The sequence below is a fragment of the Triturus cristatus genome, chromosome 7 (assembly GCF_964204655.1).
Source record: "Triturus cristatus chromosome 7, aTriCri1.1, whole genome shotgun sequence".
NCBI lineage: Eukaryota > Metazoa > Chordata > Amphibia > Caudata > Salamandridae > Triturus > Triturus cristatus.
The window spans coordinates 266,993,541-267,014,328 of record NC_140590.1 but is presented as its reverse complement, the minus strand read 5'-3'; the positions used below and the strand labels follow the sequence as shown (position 1 = coordinate 267,014,328).

General features: G+C 48.4%; 1 protein-coding gene across 2 annotated transcripts in view; it reads left to right on the top strand.

Annotated features, from left to right (window-relative positions):
- Positions 1-20,788, top strand: part of TBC1D17 (TBC1 domain family member 17) — a 556,250-nt gene that overhangs the window by 333,809 nt on the left and 201,653 nt on the right. The window lies entirely within an intron of this gene.

The window sequence follows — 20,788 nt, the reverse complement described above, 5'->3', positions numbered from 1 at the left end:
CCCATTTTCTGTGTGCGGGTAGGGTATTCCCAGGATACATTCAGCTACCTATGAAAGATTCATCTGACAAATTCTGTTATGCTCATCCATTCTCTAAAGACCCAAGTATCTGTCTATAGATATCCAAGTATCAACCTGGCCTGGCAGTTCGAGCTGGACTGTTCCCATGGGAAACAGGGTCAAGACTGATTTGCATATGGCTCGGTCTGAACTGGAAAGGCATGGGGAGCAAAAACACGATGGATTTAGCCCCAGATCTCTGAACTGGGGTGAATATTTGACATTGTGCAGCATTCTGTCCATCAATTGTTCTTATTGCATTTGTCACCCGAGTGGGATGGGTATGCCCAGACGTGGGTATCGTGCTCTTCATGCCACTGGAGTCAAGCTAGCCTGGATGATGAGGGGGTGATGCTCCGAAACTGGTCCCACAATGCCGGTTTCCAATCCAGGGAAGACCTGGCCTGGCAGTTCGGGCTGGATTTCTTCCATGGGGAACAGGGTCAACACTGATTTGCATATGGCTGGGTCTGAACTGGAAAGGCATGGGGTGCAAAAAAGATGGATTTAGGCCCAGATCTCTGTACCGGGGTGAATGTTCGACTTTGTGCAGCATTCTGTCCATCAATGACAGCACTGAATTTAGATAATAGAAAATAATTTAAAAAACATTTGTGTATGATTTTTTAAAGCAATGCTCAAAAATAAAGACATCAACTAGCTGTTGACAAAGATAAGACATTTGTGCATAGTAGTGGCAACAAAAGTGTAAAAATCCCTAGACCATAGTGAACATTTTACAGGCGCAAGAAACCGATATCTGTTGTTTTGTTACAATCTGAAATATTGAACTTAAGCACAATCTGAAATCCAACAGTGCAAAACCTGGGTCCTTGCAAGCTTTCTCCAGAGATGAGGCAGATTAGATCCTGGCTTCAGTTATTCCTTTTTAGCTGATTCACATGGGATATGTACCACAACATTGGCCGGCATAAAGTTCTCGATGTGCTTTTGAGTTTTACTACATGTTTAGGTCGAGCCTAGAGTCAGCGTGCATGCGCTGCTCTGCGAGGCATTCGGACTGAGGAGTTTGGCAATGCCCACCACTTTGAATTGGTTCTTTCCTGTGCATTTGTAACTGTTTCTCTTTTGTGTGGTGAATTTTGGCATTTGTCCCTACTTTGGGTGTGTTTGTCATGCCCATAGCGACTGGCCCTCTTACGTGAATCATTTTGCTTCAGGCATTTCATACTTGTGGCGCACTCTTTTTTCAACATGCTTTTTGGGAGGGCTAGTGTTTGGAGTCGCTGCGTGCCTGTTTGTTTCCCCAAAACGGCGATCTTTCTCATCGTTCCTCTGCAAAGTCTCCACACTCGTGTTCTGTCCCAAAACGCAGGTTTTTTTACATTAAGCAGTGTTGCTTGTTTTAGGGTGGTATGATGGCAGACGGAATTAGCATTGTGGAGATTCTTGTTTTAAAGCATGTGGTACTGAGAAGGGCGGAAAAGTACCTGAGACGACTTCGACAAAATGAAAATCACAAAAACATATACACATTGACCACATCTCGCTGACGTAAGTGTTCTCGAACATCTCAGGAAATTGTGTTCCATTGAAGAGCATTCCCTCTGTAGGTAATGCAAACTGTGAAATGTGCCTGTCTTGCGTTCCCTGGCACCGTGCTCGCCTTCCCCTTGCGCCATATAAATGACTTACCGGGGCAGTCGTTGAGCCAGCATGGAGCTGTGTGACCTGCGCGGTTCACATTCGCACCTCTCTTGTGCTGGTGAGGTGACAGACTCCTTCGGCTGGCAACACGGCGGACCGCCTAGAAATGGTCTGTACTGTCTGTTAACCCTCAGCCCAGCTGGTGGAAACGGTCGCACCGTTACCGGGCACGGTTCAGGCTCTGTGTGACAATTATCAAAGGTGCAATCTCTTAGCTTTAGTTTGTTGTATTGATGCCCTCTTCTGGCCTTTTCACCCTCTACTCTGACTGGAATATCAAACCCATGGACTGCAGAGGCAACCCATGAAAATGTACGGACAAGTCATTTTTGGTATTTCTGTACTAGCAGACGCTTCATCAGAACAGCTCGGACGGTACTAGCTTTAATAAATATGCGCTTTTAACAATTTTTTTTATCAGCTAAAGACACTTCATTTACTAATTAATGTATTTATTATTTTTGCAATCTTTCTACAACATGAACTTTGCTCAAGGACTTTACATAAGCACCAGATAACATTACATGAGGTCGGATTCATTAGGTCTCGCCTGACCCAGTGCATGCGCTGGTCTGGCGAGACTTATTGAGAGGGCTCCCAAAAAGTGCTACCAGGCCAGCCTAGAGCTACAGTGCATGTGCGCGGGTGCTCGCGCCGCTCGTTACCGCTATTACTTTTACTTTCGCGGCTGCTTTGATGTTTGATCGTGATTGCGATGGCGATCACTTTCACTTTCGCGGCCGCAGGGCTGCTTTGCATAGCCAATAGGTCTCGCTTTTGGGACCTTATAAGTATTTAGTTATGCAACTGTTGCATGGCTAAACACTTATAAGGTCCCAAAGGCGAGACCTATTGGCTATGCCAATGCTTGTTTTTTTTTTAGCCACGGCGAGATTAACTGATTTGTTTAGGATTGCGGGACATTGAAATAAAGCCACGACTCGATTGTGACCCCCCGTTTAAAGGTCGGCAGCTCTATCAGTTAGTCTACGTCTTCTCAACCTTTCCGTGCTGTAATGTTCGTTCATATGTATTTCTAGGAAAGAATGCCCGATTTGCATTGCAGTTGCATTAATCTATGATATGTTTTTCAAGTGAAAAATGCTTCTACTAACCCCTGCCCTTCAGTGACTATAAGCTGCAGTTTTTCAACTCAGTTGAAAAAAGATAAAGGACAGAAATATGTTAGTTGCTTTCTCCTCAGTTGGAGTCTCCACGTTGCGATGTGTTTTAGCATGCATGATGTGACACGCTGAACCTTACTCTTAAACTACGCACTGCTTGCAGGTTTTCAGAACACATAAATAAGAGGCATAGTCATTTACAATGCCAATAGCGCAAACCCTCGCAAATGCGAGACCTATTGCATTGCTAATGTTTGTTTTCTTAGTTACATACTTCAGATAATTCACAACTCATCTTCAAACTGGATTTTCCAGCATGCTATTTTGTCTATATTCTTTTGATTATTTTCTTAATGACTTCCAGGTATTCATTTGGTGATATACTTCTGCACTTGAAATACCGTCTTAAGTTGTTTTGCCTAGCTCCATGTTTCTTTCCTTACCTAACATTGAAGGATCAAATGTTGCCTGGCTGGTTTTTAAACCCCAATATTTTGAATATTTTACTTTCTCACACCTTTGAGTTTTCCCCTGTGTTAGATATGCCCATTAAGGGAGTAGTGTTTTTTTCCCTACAAGTTTTTATTTAACACCTAGGCTTTTCTCGTTCTTGATTATTTCTTAACTCTTTTTGATAAACCATTTTATTGTTTTGAGAAAAATTACACACAAAAAAAAAGGAAGATCAGCAAAAGCACGGAGCACAGTAAATCATAGCCATTTACAAGAGCATGACATCCCACGATTCCCTGCCCCATAAGGCGTACACAAGCGCAGGAGTTAAGCAAAGTATATCGGTCATTCCACAGTATCCAGCCATTTCCCCCACACCCTATGGTACTTCTTGGGACATCCTCTTGCCGCATATCGGGTTTTTTCTTGGGTCGCGCACAAGTCCACCCCTCTACGCCACTTCCCAGGGTCGGGTGGGTCAGGGCATTTCCATGCCGCCGCTATATCACGTTTAGCTACAATCATGGCTGTGTTGAATAATATCTTTTCGTTTCTGGACCCATCCAGCCCATCTGTGATCCCCAGTAGGGAGTGACGTGGGTCATGGGGAACCGCCCATCCCAGAACCTCTGTAAGCTCTTCCTCAATAGTTCCCCAGAATCGCGCCAGGTGGGGGCACGACCAGACAACGTGGAAAAAGTCAGCTGGGGCGTGGCCACACCTAGCACAGGACGCATCCGGACACAGGCCCGCTCGGTGGAGGCGCGAGGGCATGAGGTAGGCAGCGTGCAGATAGTATAGCTGGATCAGCCTAAGCTTGGCGGATGCGGTAATCGTCTTCGGCGCCATAAGGGCGTCACGCCAGTCTGCCTCGTCAAGAGGGCCTACCCAATCTACCCATTGGTCCCGTAACTTGTCCAGCGAAGTGGAAGTGTTATTGACGAGAGTGCGGTAAATGCGAGAGATACCCCCTTTGCCCAGGTCACCCAACATAGTTTGCGCCTCGGGAGGGCTGTACTCCGGGAGCCTAGTCTCTTCTGTGATATGTGTATGGAGGACATGCCGGAGCTGCAGGTATTTATAGAATTGGGATGGGTGAAGGGAGTAACAGGCCTGGAGTTCCTGAAATGAATGCATGTGGCCGTTGGCCCAGACATCCCCAAGTTGCGAGATTCCAATAAGGTCCCATGATTTAAATCCCTGCAGCCCACTAACCTCGTGGAGCCAAGTTCCCTGCCAGAGGGGTGTGCATTGGGTCAGCCTACGCGTCCAGCGAGTGTGGCGTAGAGAAGCCCGCCAGGCTAACAGCACGGAACGTGTCGCATCAGGCAACTGAGACAGAATGGGTCCCCCGTACATCATTGATTGGATTTTGGGTAGGCCTAATTCGCTCAGCTCGAGCTGATAGGCCAAGTCGGACCAGCCCCCGTTGAGCCAATCGTGGATTATTAGGAGACGCGCAGCCAAAAAGTAAAGATACAGATGCGTCATCCCCATACCAGAGGGGATCTGGTAGGTGGTCAAGGCCAAGTGCGCTCTCCCCCCACTCCAAAGAAATTTAGTGGCGAGACTGTCCAGTTCCCTGAACCAGGTTCTGGGGAAGCAGAAGGGGGCGTTCTGAAGGACGTAAAGAAATCTGGGGAAGATCATCATTTTGAATAGGGCGACCCTCCCCAGGGGATTCAGAGGCAGTGTCTACCATTTTTGAAGGTCCTCCTTAGCCTTCTTTACCAATGGGGCTACATTGAGAGACCAACCCAGTTCGGGAAGAAGGGTGACCCAAATCACCAAGTATTTGAATGATTGACGCCGAAGCGGTATGGTGGATTGCCAATCGTAGCAGTCCCTGGATAGGTGTAGTGGGACCAGTGCCGACTTCCCCGGGTTCAGCCGGAGACCAGATGCTTGCCCAAAGGACTGCAAGATCTGAAGACACCGTGGCCCCGATACGGCGGGCTCGGCCAGAAAGACCAGGACATCGTCTGCGTATAGGGCAATCTTGTCCGCTTCTGTATTGGGCCATTCCCAGCCGTGGACGCAATCCTCAGCCCGCACCAGAGAGGCCAGAGGCTCCATCGCCAGGGCAAAGAGCAGGGGTGAAAGAGGGCAGCCCTGCCTTGTTCGCCAGGTAATAGGGAAGGCCTCCGATAACACCCCATTGACCAACACGCGCGCGCGCGGTTGAGCGTAAAGGACATGGACCAGAGCCCTAAAGTGGGGTCCAAACCCCATCTCGGCCAACACGTCCATTAGGTATGCCCAGTCCACCGAGTCAAAGGCTTTTTCAAAATCTATAAGAAGGAGTGCTAGGTATGGAGTGAGGAGATGCTGGTGGGCTGTAGCCTCTGAAGACAGTGTCTGGTCCCATGCATGGGCATAAAGCCACATTGATCTGGATGAACCAGCAGGGACAGATATGGCTTCAGTCGTTGAGTTAGTATGGCGGCATACAACTTGATCTCCGTGTTGATAAGGGAAATGGGACGATAGTCCGTACAGTGACGGGAGGGCGGCTGGGATTTCAGTAGGACCACAATGGTGGCGATGTCCGTCTCGGATGGGAAGGAACCTTTCTCCAGTGCTTCCTCAAATAGATCGGCCAGGCGGGGTACAAGAGTATCGCGATACAGTGCATAGTATTCTTGAGGAAGGCCATCTGGGCCCGGGGTCTTGCCCGACGAGATTAGGGCGATTGCTGCGTGGATTTCCTCCCGAGAAATGGGACGGTCCAGATCCTTTTGAGCGACGGGACTCAGCCAAGGGAGACGCACGTTTCCTTGTTCGAGGAAGGCAGAGAGTGATATGCCAGGGGTCCGCGCTGCATAGCGTCATCAGTAATAGCGGGCGAAGATGCGGGCCATCGCCTGTGGAGCGCTGTGCACCGCTCCCTCTTCGTCCACCACCTCCGGGATGATGCGGTTGGCCCTGGGATATGTGGCCCGTCGATGCAGGATCGTACCGTTTTTGTCTCCCCAGCCATACACTCTTGCCACTGATGATCTCCAGAGGAGCTTAGCGGCATCTAGGGATAGCTGCCTGATCTCGGCCCGAAGGTGAGTGAGTTGTCTGACTTGGACCGCTTCGTCGGACAGGGAAAGGGACTGCTCAAGGCGGAGCGCCTGCACCTCCCGTGAGGTAATTTCCTGCAGCTGCGCCTGTCTCTGACTCCTAAGCTGACACTTTGCAACCCCCTGAACGGTAGCCTTCCCTGCCTCCCATAAGGTACCCGGAGAAGCCACCGAACCTTCATTGGTGAGAAAGTGTTGCTTGAGCTCCGTCCCCACAACCTTTTTGAATTCTCTATCTTGGAGGAACCATGCATTCATTCTCCATATTTGGCGGGCCGAGGGGGGGGGAGCCCCTGTACTAAGAAGCACCGGGCAGTGGTCAGAAATCCCCCTAGGAAGGATCCGGACATCTAAAATCCCAGAGCATTCAACTGAGGGTACAAAAATCGCATCTATGCATGCCTGTGTACGGTGTGCTGCGGAGGTGTGGGTGAATTGGGTGGTGCGGGGGTGCCAGGTGCGCCAAGCATCACAGAGGCCCAGAGACTCGGACCAGCTCCGTAGCTGTTTTGCCTGCGCCAGTCTAGTGGTGGAGGGAGGGCCCGTCGTGTCGATGGTCCGGAAGGAGACCGCATTAAAGTCACCCCCAATAACAGTGGAGCCCAGAGGCAAAGCATTCAGGAGGGCTGCAGTGTGTTTAAGGGTAAATGCAAGCATCGAGGGGGGGTAGTAGATGGACATAAGGTTGAGGGGGGAACCGGCCAGCGAGCCTCAAAGGGTCACCGATAAGCCATGAGGGTTGTGAAAGACCTGTGTGAGTACAAATGGCAAGGTGCGTTTCAGGAGTATAGCCACCCCGCGGGAACCCCTAGAGAAGCCTGAGTGCCACACTCTGTCGTACCCGTAGCGTGCCAGGAAGGGGCAACAATTACCCATCAGTTGCGTTTCTTGAAGTTAGAGGACGTCTACGCTAAGGCGTTGTGCATAGCGCAGGACTGCCGTACGTCCGGTCCAAGAGACCATTGACATTCCACGATAAAACGTGAAGGGATGCCCTAGGAACAGTTGTGTCGGTCATGGTGGGGGTAACGTGGATCTGGGTCGTGCAACCCTACAGGGACGTGGGAGCGCACGTGGGAGCCTGCCTCCGTACAGGTGAGCACGTGCACTGAGATCGTACCTGGCCCCTGGTGGGTCGGTGCAAGTTGATCCGTGGTAGCTGAAATAACAAAACAATAAAAACAACAACAACATAGGGAAAAACAGTACCAAACCTCTCCTCTCCCTACACTTCAAGAACAGAATTATCTGTCGACCCCCCATTGTAACTGTAACCAAACTATAACGTTCGGGTTGGTTGCGTGGAGGACCCCTCCATATGGACAGATATACAGTGGATCGGCCAATGGAACCAAATAGGTGAGCGTGAAATTCTACCAATGTTCAAGATCCTCATCAGGAGAGAATCACACCTAGTGACTGAGAGGCAGCAGACCTAGCCCAGTAGAACCTCAGAGGGTCGGAGTACGGGAAGAGGTCTGAGTCAATCTTGGTGGAACCCTCCCGGGTCGGCGATGAGGATATTCCAGGTAGTTCATCAGCGGATCGGTGCCTGGTGCGGGGCGGAGAGCCGTATCGAAAAACTGAGCTGTGCTTTGAAAGATGACTAGGAGGCGTGCAGGGAACTGAAACTGGTACTGTAGGCCCAGTTTCTTTTTAACGTCCGTATAAGAACGACGGAGTTCTTGCACCTCCTTGGTGTAGTCTGGGAATACCATAACAGTATGGTTTTGGAACTTGAGGGGACAATGGGCCCGAGCCGCCCACAGAATGGCATCCCGGTCTTTAAAGTTGAGGACTTTCAATATGATGGGGCGAGGTGGAGCTCCAAAGGGCGGCTTAGGTGCGAGGGAACGGTGGGCTCCCTCAACCACGAACCAAGTAGAGAGAGCATCCTTGGGCATCCACGATGTAAACGAGGCCTCGACGAAGGTGGCCACCTGATTCGACTCGACCCCTTCGAGAAACCCCACCAGGCGGAGATTATTTCGATGTGTGCGATTTTCAGCATCTTCGGCACGCCGGTGGAGTTCCTTGGTGTGGGTGCGGAGGTGAGCTACCTGCTCCTTCAGTTGTGAAATGTCGTCTTCCACTGTGGATATACGGGATTCATTTACATTACAAAACCACTTCGCATATGCAAAGCAACTCATTCTTTTGTTCCCCACCTGCAGAGCGGGATTCAACAGTACCATGACATGATCGTTAAACATTACCAGTATATTACGTGCCCACGTAACCATTTGTTTCCCTCCCCCTCCCCTCTCCCTCTTAGTTCACTGGGAGTCCGTGAATGTAAGGCCGTAGTAGGTCCACCAAGGCTTCCATATTTTTCTAAATTTTTTCGGGCACCCCCTTGCTATATAAGTTGTTTTTTCCCCCAACATATACATATCCATACTCCTCCGCCATTCCTCTAGCGTTGGGTTAAACATCGCACCCCACTCTTTTGCCAGGTCCCTTTTGGCCACCACCAATCCCAGCTGAAGCAATGTTAGTTTTGCCTTGGGGAGATCAATGTCTGTGGGTACGCCCAACAGAATAAACAAAGGGTCTGGGGGTATTGAGTCGTGCAGTACATTCTCCATCTCCTTCAACAGTTTTCCCCAATATACCTGCACTTGTGGGCACCCCCACACCGTGTGAAAGAAGGTACCTTCCCTGGTGTGACATTTCAGGCAGTTGGGAGATTCCGCTCTTCCAATCCTATACAGTCGGGCTCTGTCATAATACATTCTATGCAGGTATTTAAATTGAATCAATCGTAGCCTGGACCTAATAGCTACCTCCCTCGGGTGCATCAGGGCCATTTCCGAATCCAGGTTATCTATGTCCCCCAGATCAGCTTCCCAACGTGACCTCAGTGCCTTCAGAGGATCCGGTGTGTTATTCGATTGTTCTATAGGTCCAGGACAGTGCTTTCCCCCCAATTTCGTCCATCAAAAGCCTACCCTCCAGGGGGGAGTATTCCGGGAGACCCTCCATATCAATACTCTGCGCCCTCCATGCATGCCTCATTTGCAAATATTTAAAATGCTGCGTCTTGCTCATGTCATACTCCGTCTGGAGGTGTGAAAACGTCACCAATTCCTTCCGGTATACTATATCTTTAAGTTGGGAAATGCCTACTAAGTCCCATTTCTGGAAACCTGTCAGCTTGGCAAATTCCGTGAGTCGTGTTCCCACCCACAGCGGAGTTTCCTTAGTCACCTTTCCTTCCCATTTTATCCGCCTCTCCACTTTCTTCCAGGCCATTATTACCATCTGCGTTGCTGGCAACAATCTCGCATACCTCCATATAGATAATGCAGGAACGGTTTTTTGAAGAACTGTGTGTGTTCCTGCGCATATGTGGGGTGATCCCTTTCTCCGAATTCCCAATCATTAATAACTATCAAGTGGGCGGCCCAGTAATAGGAGCGAAGGTCCGGCAAGGAAATGCCGCCACTATATTGGTTGCATTGTAACTTCCCCAGCGCTACCCTGGGGGGCTTACCTCCCCAAAGGAACTTTTGTAAGGTGTCATCAATCCTGATAAACACCTCTTCCGGGATTGGCTATTAAGTATTTTGCAGGACATATAAACATTTTGGTAAAGTAATCATTTTAAAGAGTGCCGCTCTTCCAAGCAACTTCAAGGGCAAAGAGGCCCAACGTTCTGCGTCTGAGAGAAAATTGCCTAACATCGCATACAGGTTTTGCTCCAGTACCCGCGGCTTATCCAGCGTCACATGAAGACCCAGGTATTTTATTCCCTGAGGTGCAACCTGGAGCTGACCGGGATATACTGCGGTCCCAACACCTTGTCCCACCGGATAGATACACGACTTTTCCCAGTTTATTCTGTACCCCGTGTGTCTACCATATTCCTCGCAGCATGCCATAATGGTAGGGAGTGTCTTGTCGGGGTTCGTGACATATAGGAGTATATCACCGGCATATAATGAAATACGCTCCTCAAGATTGTCTCTGTCATTCGCTCGGAAACCTGTTATATTTGGGTGCGCTCTGATTATACATGCAAGGGGCTCTAGGACTATCGCGAAAAGCAAGGGAGACAGGGGGCAGCCCTGTCTAGTTCCCCTTTCAATCGGGAACTGCCGCGACGTGACCCCGTTGACCCTGACTCTTGCCACTTGCCCTTCATACAGCAGGGCTATCCACTTCCTGAACTCAGGACCAAACCCCAGTCTGTCCAAAATTACCATAAGGAACGGCCAGTGGACTGTGTCAAAGGCCTTTTCGGCGTCCAAGGATAGTATAAGGTGAGGCTCAGGTCTATGTTTTACCATCTCCAACCAGTTAGAGACTCGTCTAAGCTTATGTCTTGTTGATCGCTTGGGAATAAAGCCCGACTGGTCCCTGTGAACAAGTCCCGTAATAACCTTCATAAGCCTATTGGCCAAGATTCTGGCCAGGATCTTAGTTTCCATATTTAGTAGGGACATGGGCCTGTATGAGCTACAACTCTGCGGCGGCCGCCCTTCTTTAGGTATCACCACAATAGTGGCCGCTCTCAAGTCTTCCGGCAGTATACCCACTTCCCTCGCCTCAAGATACATCTGCAAGAGATGCTTGCTATAAAGTGCCCCGTGTCGTTTAAATAATTCCGGTGGAAGTCAGTTGGGACCCGCAGCCTTCCTTGGTTTCATCTGACCAATGGCCTCCAGGATTTCTTTAACTGTCAACTTTGCCTCCAGCGCTTGTTCTTCACTGGACTCGAGTCGAGGGAGTTGTATGGATTGTAGATACGTGTGGATCTGTTCATCATCTGCTATGGATCTTGTCGCGTAGAAGGCCTCATAATAGCCTGCAAAGGCATGCGCTATGGCCTCCGGGGTTGCATGGACCTGGTCGTCTTCCATCTGCAGCTGGGTTACCCATCTATTTTCCTGCTCCTTCCTACTGAGCCAGACAAGGAGCCTACCCGTTTTGTCACTCACGTCATAAAGCCGCCTATGCATTGCCTGTATGGCGTGCTGTATATCTCTCTTGGCTGACGCCAAATACTCTTGCTGCAGAAGCTTCAACCTCCTCAACTGGGCGGGGCTGGTGGTTGCGGCGGCTTGCATTTCGGCCTGCAGGAGCTGCGCTTCAAGCCTTGCGGCCTCCTCGTTTTCTTTGCGCTTTTTATGTGCTATGGCATTCTGGGCTCTATCTCGAAGGACTGCTTTGTAAGCTTCCCACAGAGTGATAGCGGAGTCTACTGACCCCACATTTTCCTTAAAGTAGAGCTGCGTGTCCACCCTAATCTCTCGGGCAACCTGCGGTTCCTGCAGTTCCCACGAGTTCAATTTCCAAGCCCCCGCACAGTGTTGCCTCTGGGTCCCCATTGTCAACCACAAAGGTGAATGGTCGGAAAGACCTTGTGCTAGATATTCAATTTTTTGCACCCTCCCTAGGTCGCCAGCCAAGGTGAATATATAATCCAATCTTGAGAAGGCCTTGTGGGCCCCTGAGTAGAAAGAGTATGTTTTTGTCTGGGGATATTGTCTATGCCACGTGTCGGTGAGTGCCAGAGTATCCACAAACCTTTTGAGTGGGGTATCCCGTGGGGTTCCGGCTGGAGCCGTCGTGCGGTCCCATAAGGGGTCCATCACATCATTGAAGTCACCGCCTATTATATGTGTGTGGGAACCTGCTTCTAGAAGAATGGCAGCTAACCTATCCATGGTGCGTTTCTGTAGTCTAGGGGGTGAATACACACTGATGAGCATAATATGTCTCCTATCCCAAATCCCTCTTACGGCCACATATGTTCCATCGGGGTCACTCCAAGTACGTTCGATCCTGAATGGCGGACTTTTCCTTATTAAAATGGCGACCCCTCTCGCCCCGGTAGAAAACCCAGCGTGTGTCAGAGTCGTATACGGTCGACAGCCCAAGAAATTGCAGCGCTTGCCCTTTAAGTGTGTTTCTTGTAGGAGGATAATATCTGGTTGTTCGAGGCATATGAGCTGCTGCAGTCACATTATTGCATTAGATCGCCGCCTAGTGTTGGGTCCGGATGTTGCACGTTGTTGTCTTGGAAGAGTCTTCAAGATCTCACGAGATAGGTGACTCCTCCCCTGGACTACAGTGCGCCTGGACAGCTTCTCCATCGTCAGATTGTTTTTTTCCGCCATCGGGTTCGGATGTACTTCTGCGACGCAGCACCGGCACCGGACGATATCTTCGACGACCCCTCGAATGCCGAGGACTCGGACGACCTACAGCTCGTCACAGTCGAAGAATCGGACTCAGATGACCCAATCCCAGCGGGGCAGCACGTGAGTACCGATGCCCCTGTCCCAATCACCCCACATAAGGCTCCGGTCAAGACATCGCCACAAGGCCTTCGTCACGATCGAAACATCCCTTCGGAAGCCCCACCCTTGGGCCCGGCTCCGAAGATAAAAGAAAAGCCTTCCGGTAGCTCGGGACCGAGCAAACCATATCTCCCTACACCAAAAATGCCTTCGGCGCCGAGAAAAACACATACGGCACCAACTCCGGCTCCGGCGCCGAGAGACTCGACCGTTCCCAAAAACGTCGAGCCGAAGCATCCCGAGCCGAAAACGGTCGATCCCAAGAAAAATATCGACCCGAAAAAGTTAATCGACCCGAAAAAGACTAACGACTCCAAAAAGGTCACCGAGCCTAAAAAACAGATCGAACCCAAGAAAACGGTCGATCCGAAAAAGGAGGTCGAAGTCAATAAAGCTCCCAAACCGAACAAAAACAAGGTTCCCGAGCCAAACAAGTCGAAGCCGAAGCCTACAAATCCTTCGACTCCCAGTAAGAAACACCAAAAATCTTCGGTGCCGAAACCACCAAATACAGAAGAGGAGCTGTTTTATCCGGATCCTGTCGATCCAAAACAGAAAAGAATCATCATAGACCCTAACACAGGTCATGTGGTGCTCCACAAGAGGAAAATTCCTCCTGCCTTACCCTCTCCTATTCCTCTAAAAAGGAAGGACATTGCTACTTCTCCTATTAGGCCTGTTACTCCTCCTCCTCTCTCTCCTATTCTGCCTTATGTGCCATACACACCCCCCATGCCTCAACAGCCTGATGGGGACCCTGATGAGGACATAAATAATGATCCACAAGACCCTTATGAAGATCCTGATGACACAAATCCCAACCTGGACACATGGGGAGACCCATATTCACCAGACGATAACACACCTCTTCTAGACCCCACGCCATATCCTTCAAAACCATCCCCTCCTGACGACACCATTGCATTCCATCAGTTAGTAGACAGGGCTGCTAGTTTCCACCGGGTAGATATGCATGCTGACCCTATGGAAGAGGATTTCTTGCTGGACACCTTCCCAACCACAGAAAGAAGTGTACGCACATTACCCATGCTCAAATGGGTTTTAAAACATGCACCAGAAATATTCAAAGACCCAATTAGGGCTAGAATACTCAACCCTAGACTGGAAAAGAAATATAGAGCAGCACCCTCCGACCCTACATACATCAAGGGTCAACTACAGCTGGACTCTCTAGTAGTCGCCAATGCACGAAAAAGGGCTAACTCACAAACCACTGGCGATGCTGCACCACCAGAAAAAGAGTCCAAACTACTGGAGGCATCTGGGAAAAGGGTGGCTTCACAAGCAGCCAACACCTGGAGAATAGCTAACACACAAGCATTGTTAGCTAGATATGACAGGGCGCACTACGACAAATTAGAGGAGCTGCTACAACATCTCCCTGACCCATATAAACAACAGGCAAATGACCTTATCCAGGAAGGAAAGTTCATCACTAATGCCTCAATAAAGTGTGCTCTAGATGCAGCTGACACAGCCTCTAGAACAGTCAATACAAGCGTGATGTTAAGGAGACACGCATGGCTTCGCATATCAGGTTTTAAACCTGAGGTGCAAACCACTATTCTCAATCAACCCCTTAACCAAGATTTCCTGTTCGGGCCTGAAACAGATGTCCTATTAGACAAAATGAAAAAGGATACTGACACCGCTAAATCTATGGGTGCACTGCAGTTTTATTAATCCAAACGTTCCTTTCGTAGATCCTCCTATAGAGGTACAGGGAGAGGGAATAATGCACAAACCTCTCAACCTTTCCAAACTACCTCTCAAAACACATTTCACAGAGGCAGAGGAGGATATAGAGGAAACAATACTAAAGGCTAAAGGCAGAGGTAGAGGTAACAACAACAACAACCATACCTCCACCACTCCCAAACAGTGACCCCTTACACCTGCCTCCAGACCACTTAACACCAGTCGGAGGCAGATTATCACAGTTCCTACCTGTCTGGGAATCCATCACGACAGACAGGTGGGTGAAGCAAATTATCCATTCTGGTTACTGTCTAGAACTTGCATCTACCCCACCCAACATACCACCCAAACACAGACCAATGTCAGAGGAACATACCATACTATTACAACAGGAGGTCTTAGCAATACTACAAAAGCACGCTGCAGCAACAAGGGAAGGGAGTTTACTCTCTCTATTTCCTAATCCCCAAAAAAGACGGCTCCCTCAGGCCCATTCTCGACCTTCGTCCCCTCAATCAATATATACACTCCGATCATTTTCACATGATCACACTCCAACAAGTACTACCACTACTACAGCAAGGCGATTTTCTCGCCACACTAGATCTAAAAGATGCATATTTTCACATACCTATTCATCCCGCACACAGGAAATACCTCAGATTTGTAATGCAGGGGCAGCACTACCAATTCAAAGTCCTACCCTTCGGGGTAACAACAGCACCAAGGGTGTTCACAAAATGCTTAGCAGTAGTGGCAGCACATCTAAGGAGACAACATATTCATGTGTTTCCATACCTAGACGATTGGCTGATAAAAGCCAAATAACATCACCAATGCCTGCAGCACACTGTGACCACAATCTATCTATTACACAATCTGGGATTTTCCCTCAACTACCCAAAATCCCATCTACAACCCTCCCATATACAGCAGTATCTGGGAGCAACTATAGACTCCACAGTAGCAAAGGCTTACCCAGCTCCAGCCAGGATACAGAACATTCAAGCAATGATCCTAAAATTCCAACCTCAAACTCTTCTGACAACAAGAGTGTTTATGCAACTCATAGGCATGATGGCATCTTGCATATTCATAGTTCCACATGCTCGGCTACAAATGCGTCCCATACAAGAATGCCTAGCAACACAATGGAACCAGGCTCAAGGGAAACTAAAGGACCTAGTGTTGGTAGACAGTCGTACCCATCGCTCTCTGCAGTGGTGGAACACACAAAACCTTTCAAAAGGACGACTGTTCCAAGAGCCAGTTCCACAAGTAGTGTTGACAGCGGAAGCATCACTCACAGGGTGGGGAGCCCATCTACTTCAACATACAGTGCAAGGTCTATGGACACCGCACCAAAAAATACACCACATAAACTACCTAGAATTACTGGCAATCTTTCAAGCAATGAAGGCTTTTCAAAAACACATAGCCAACAAGACTGTCCTAGTCCGGACGGACAATATGACAGCAATGTTCTATATACAGAAACAGGGGGGGACACACTCTCTGCAGCTATCACAACTAGCGCAAAGGATATGGAGATGGGCCATTCCACAAAACATCCATCTTCTAGCAGAACATCTCCCAGGAGTATACAACCAGATTGCAGACCTATTGAGCAGACACAGTCAACAGATCCACGAATGGGAAATTCACCCAGAAGTCCTACTCCCATTCTTTCAAACATGGGGACACCCAGACATAGATCTGTTCGCCACAAAGGAAAACGCAAAATGCCCAACCTTCGCAGCCAGGTTCCCACACCCGCAGTCAAAGGGCAATGCGATATGGATGAACTGGTCAGGCAGATTTGCATACGCTTTTCCGCCAACCCCACTCATTCCATTAGTGGTACGCAAACTAAAGCAACAAACACTTACGATGATCCTAGTTGCTCCCACATGGGCACGACAACCATGGTACACAACACTCCTAGAACTCTCGGTAGTCCCTCATCAAAGACTACACCTCTCTCCAAAACAACTCACACAGAACCATGGAGAGATACAACACCCAGACCCCAACCAAATGAACCTAGCAATCTGGCTCCTGAAGTCTTAGAGTTCGGATACCTTAACCTGCCTCCTGATTGTATGAATATCATCAAAGAGGCAAGACGTCCCACTAACAGAGCCTGTTACGCAAACAAATGGAAAAGATTTGTTATTTACTGCCAAAATAATCAAATCAATCCACTAGACGCTCCTGTCCAAAACATAATTTGTTATCTGCTACACTTACAAAGATGTAATCTAGCATATTCATCTATAAGATTACACCTAGCTGCTATTGCAGCATACCTCCAGAACAGACAACACGTGTCTCTTTTCCGAATACCACCCATTAAGGCATTTATAGAAGGGCTCAAAAGAGTAATCCCTCCAAGAGCTCCACCTTCCCCAGTCTGGAATCTTAACATTGTACTTACTAGACTTATGGGTCCACCCTTTGAGTCTCTACATTCTTGCGAATTACAGTTCCTAACATGGAAGGTGGCATTTCTAATAGCGATCACTTCACTCAGAAGAGTAAGTGAATTGCAGGCACTAACAATTCAAGAACCTTTCATGCAAATACATCAAAATAAGGTAGTTCTCAGGACAAACCCTAAATTCCTACCAAAGGTCATAACTAGTTTTCACATTAACCAATCAATTGAGTTACCTGTATTTTTTCAAAAACCACAGTCAGTAGCTGAAAGAGCACTCCACACACTGGATGTCAGAAGGGCTCTACTCTACTACATAGACAGAACTAAACCATTTAGGAAGACAAAACAATTGTTTGTGTCTTTCTGTCAACCTCATGAGGGTAACCCTATTTCAAAGGCAGGAATAGCCAGATGGATAGTTAAGTGCATACAAATATGTTATCAAAAAGCTAAACGCACATTAACTATTCCCCCTAGAGCACATTCCACGCGCAAAATGGGGGCATCCATGGCTTTTCTAGGGAATATCCCCTTAGAACACATTTGTAAGGCAGCTACATGGTCTACCATACATACCTTCACTAAACACTATTGTGTTGATGTGCAAGCCAAACAACAAGCTTCTGTAGGTCAGGCTGTCCTTAAAACACTTTTCCAAACTACTGCAACTGCCACCGGTAACAACCACTAGAGGAGGAACTGCTATACAGTTTATGCAATAATGTGACTGCAGCAGCTCATATGCTTCGATCGGTAAATGCTACTTACCAGTATGCATCTGTTCTTGGCATGTAGAGCTGCTGCAGTCACATGCCCACCCTCCTCCCTGGTGCCGAGCACAGTTGCAGTACTATCTTATTAGATACATTTACATGGACACCTTTTCTTTCTATTACTATCCTCCATCTTTGCCACAATGGCGAAAAAACAATCTGACCATGGAGGAGCTGTCCATGCGCACTGTAGTCCAGGGGAGGAGTCACCTATCTCGTGAGATCTCGAAGACTCTTCCAAGACAACAACGTGCAACATCCGGACCCAACACTAGGCGGCGATGTAATGCAATAATGTGACTGCAGCAGCTCTACATGCCAAGAACAGATGCATACTGGTAAGTAGCATTTACCTTAGCCTTTTACAGTAGGACGCAACCCGTTGACATTCCATGATAAAACTGAATACGGGGTGTAATTAGCCATGACCCTTTCTAGGCATCCTCAAAACCCTGCTGCTCTCTTCGCTCTGCACCCTCCTGCAACACCCTCTCACTAAAATTTGCAAATGACACATTCCCACGTTTTCCAAAACTGCATTAACCTCCCCCTCCCCCCCCACCCCAACCCCCCCGCTACCCATCCGACTCTGCCCAGGGTCAACATGACCAACTTCGTCGTGTGGATCAGGAGAGGCCTGTCGCCCACCCCCCCAAGTTCTAAACCTTCAGACTTCCCCTCCCGACAATGATATTTTTGATTGCTGAAAGGAGTCCATTTTATTTGCTGTTTGGCCATAAAGCATCTAAGTGCAAAGACTACAAATTCATGAAAGATACAGATATTTTGGGAAATCAAAGGGCAGCTACAAAGAGTAGATTATATAATTTCTTCTCTTTGATCAGCAAGGGATTCAGAAGTAGCAACACTCTGTCACCCAGTCTGCATATGACTGCCATCATTTCTCCTAGAAAATGGAATACGTTTACTCTGTTCGTGTTTCTAGAAAGAGCAGGCTCCTTGGTCCTAGGATCCTTTTTTCAAGATAACAGATTTATTTTATGGTCTTTTCTAAGAAGTTGTTAAGCTAAACGTTTGAAATTTTCATTAGTTGATTTTCCTACTAAGAATGCTATTGGTGAAGTAGTACTCAATCAGTCTAATACAATGGGTATTTTATATGATCTGGCCTCAGATTGCCCATCTTTGTGGGAAAGTCATGCTCGAGGCATGTGTGGCTGTAAATACACATTCTTAGCATAATCCCGCTGTCTAGTGCTGGGCCCAGATGTGTGTAAGTTGTTTTTCTTCCAAGAAACTATTTCGGGTTACGAGGTATAATGACTCCTTCTCTTGCTTGCAATGCGCATGGTCCTCGACTCCATTGTTAGATTGTTTTCTTCAATCGTCAGATGTGTGCTTCTCTGCTCTGGTTCAAAACTGTTGTAGTTTACTCTTTCCAGACTCGTCGGTATTGTTCTGATTGCGGCTGTTCTCTGTCTCCTTAGTCGGTGCATCGACGTCAGCCTTCAGGGTGGAATTCCTCTTCGACGTTCCCTCCAAGAAATGTCCACTTGGTGATAGAACAGATGCCTTTTCATGTTTGCCCTCGGTGCCACGCCAACTTCCCATGCACTGATCTCCATCAGGTGTATAACTTGTGCATTTCCCCTGAGCACGAGGAAGCTACTTGTGAGGCCATGCAGGACTTTTCGATCGAAAAAGATGCTGCAAGACCATACAGCTCGATGCCTCGAGATGTCTCAGCGAAGCGCTGAAGACGCACCAGATCTCTTCAGTTCTGAAGATCCTACACAGGAAGTACAAGTCCATCATTCAGCCACTGGCGGGGACACCTTCTCTCTTGAGGACAGCTCTGGTTCAAAGATGAAGTTCTAGGATATCACTCCGGGTAACCAGTGAGTACTTTGCCAGCTCTGCCTCCACCCCGACCACAGCAGACATCTTCAGAGAATCGCCTGCCTCCCCCTAACCGACCAAAAATTGTTGTTGGACCGCCACTTCCTTTGGGTCATGGTTGACACCGACCGGCTGCTTCAGACAAGCCTGGACTATGCTCTGCATCTAAACAACAGCATAGGGCGCATGCTTCTAAACCGTTGCCTGCTCCATTGGTGTCAAGCCAACCTTCAGACCTGAAAGCTTTGGAATTGAAACAGCACCTAGGTGGACGCCAAGAAAACTGGCTTTGGACCTGAAAACCATCGGCACCGAAGATACCGATGTTTAACACTTCCACGTCTGAGCAGAAATCTTAACCTTCTGTAAGGATTCTTTGGAGTCTGTTGAACCAATGCTCAAAAGATTTCAAGAGGAGCTGGACTGACGCCAAAAGCATATAATGATACACCTGGATGTATCATTGAAAAACCTCCTCACTCAGGGTACAACCAGCCAAAAGACAATTGTCGTTTGAGGAAGCTTTGGATATCCACATCCCACCAAAGTACAAGAAAAAGGCGCACAAGGCCACAAGCCCAGTGCACACCACACTCCATCACCTCCGCCTTTGCCGGTTCACAACAGACTCCCCATATGCTTCAATTCTCTTCAGCACAAGGAATGGGAGGGGACAAAGACCAATTTTCCATCCCACTGCAGGATGATCTGTGGTATTCTTACGATGCAGATCCACCTGCAAATACAGACCCAGATCTGTATCCAGCTAAACCCTCTCCCCAAGAGACACTACCACCTACCATGACCTCATAGGCAGGGCTGCTGCCTTCCACAGGGTTCCATTACACACTGAGCCTTTAGAGGATGATATCTGTTTGAAACTCTCTCTCTACTCCCGTGTTCTGCACAATATTTCTCAGTGCTTAAAGGCATGCCCGGACACACACCTGATATTTTCAACTACCCTGTCAGGACCTGAGTTCTCAGACCCAGGGTTGGCAAAAAATTCAAACCATCACCCAACGACCCTGGCCACAGCCCAAAAGAGGGCTAACTCTCAAACATCTGGTGAGTCGCCCCCACCAAATAAAGAGAGTAAGAAGATAGATGCCATGGGTAAGAGGGTGGCTACACAATCTTCCAGCTATTGGAGAACTGCGAACTCCGTTGGCCTTTTATCCTACTACAGAGGGCGTATCACATTGTCTCTGAGGGATAATTAATTTCAAACACCATGATTTGCTGTGCCCTTGATGCAGATGACACTGCAGCTAGAGGCATAAACTCAAGTGTCCTCCTTTGGAGACTAGCCTGG